General features: G+C 46.2%; 1 long non-coding RNA gene across 5 annotated transcripts in view; it reads left to right on the forward strand.

The window, feature by feature from the left end:
* LOC119345392 overlaps positions 1-1,613 on the forward strand; it is a 5,943-nt gene that overhangs the window by 2,316 nt on the left and 2,014 nt on the right. For all 5 annotated transcript variants that reach the window (XR_005167021.1, XR_005167024.1, XR_005167025.1 and 2 more), the window contains exon 3: positions 615-730. This is a non-coding gene — a long non-coding RNA (uncharacterized LOC119345392). The remainder of the gene's footprint in view (positions 1-614; positions 731-1,613) is intronic.

Below are 1,613 nucleotides of genomic sequence, written 5' to 3' on the forward strand. Positions count from 1 at the left end.
GGTGCGAGTTTGGGAGGGTGGGATGTTGGAAGTTGCCAGGGGCAAAGGATACGAGTTTCCTCAATTTTGCTTTCTGACTTGCCCAATGGTTCTATAGGTAGTTTTCCTGATGTAGACATGCGCGTTAACACTAATTTTGCTCATAATTTTTGTTTACTAGCCAGTGCTCCCAAACTTGCTTAATTAGAGTACAAAAACTCGAACACACTAATCGAGATTTTGAACTTAGCATTTGGGATTAATTAGGGGGCCGAACAATGCGTAGCTGTTTTGGATCTCGAGTGAAGGTTGAGCCTTTCTGTGTCCAGGTGAAATACTTCAGATAATGAACAATCCTAAACTTGCCTAATGTTTGTTACTTAGTTGCCTGACATTGTTGAGAATTTGCTTTTAATGGTTTTGTTACTTAGGTGGCTTTGAGTTTTTGCCAAAACTTGCCCAACACTTTGTAGCTAGTTGCTTCAGTTAACACGTGAACTTTGCTCATGTGCTATTTTCCTTCACATTTCATCATATGGTTCAGAATTTGCCAGTTCTTTTAGTTAGTGTCTTGGAAGTTTCATACAAGCCACCTGAATATGCATTTATGGTTATGTTTTTTTTCTGTTTTTTAGTGGGAAAGATGGCCGGGAGGAGCAAAAAACGCAATTGGCATGAACAGCATGTGACTGCTCTTGACCATGATTCATTCCCTGCCATTCAAGACCAACAAATAGAGGGCAAGTTGCTGGTAATCTCTCCCCTCCCCCTCCGGTTTAAACATCCCCGTGGTTTTTTTTTTCAGCCACCTCACACACATGTATCGAAGTTCACAAACACAACCCACCCATAATCACTTGAGTGAAAATCAAGGGTTAAGCAAGTCCACACTACTAGACCAGGCAATGGACACACAAAACAAGCAACTTAAACACAAATGTTAGGTCACGTACAAATGTTAGGCACATATCTAGGGGGGAAGGGATAGGGGGTTCTGTGTCATGCAAATCACACATGCAAGACAGGCAAGTCGCTTCAAATGTCAAGCAAGTACTATACTCAACACTTTTTGATAGCTTCGGGCAGACACCAGCAAGTGTAGTCCAATCTAAATCGCTCGCCGCACATGCGGTCAGGTGGCCTCTGGTTGGAACAAACCATTTTTTCCGCGCACGTCACAAAATTATTGGGAACAGTCAAAGTGGAGACAGCGGTAGGGGTCCCACAACTAACTCAAGCGCCCCTCTCCATTTCCTGTATTGTCGCATGTAGTTCAAAATTCCAGGAGAGAAGCAGGGGCCGGCGTTGCCTGTTGTTGCCTTGTTTGCCAAAATCGAGCGCCGCCCAAATTCGCTGTTCCAACTGAGTTGCTGGAGCGGCTATGCGCAAAGGAGGGAGGCATGGTGCGATAGCCACAAGCAGCGGTAGAGCTTCTCATTTCCAAGGGGAGAGTGCAGAGGACGGAGGGAGGGGGCATTGTTCAAATCCAGAGCTACATGTCGTAAACCTCAGATTCATGCTCTTTTTTTGGTCTCGCCGTGTTGCTGGTCTCGGTGCCCCTCTGCGCAGGCAACTCCATTGGGGGGCAGGGCGCTCTGAGTGTCTGATTCACCACATGCGCGCGGGGGGTGGGG

The sequence above is a fragment of the Triticum dicoccoides genome, chromosome 1B (genome assembly GCF_002162155.2).
Source record: "Triticum dicoccoides isolate Atlit2015 ecotype Zavitan chromosome 1B, WEW_v2.0, whole genome shotgun sequence".
Classification (NCBI taxonomy): domain Eukaryota; kingdom Viridiplantae; phylum Streptophyta; class Magnoliopsida; order Poales; family Poaceae; genus Triticum; species Triticum dicoccoides.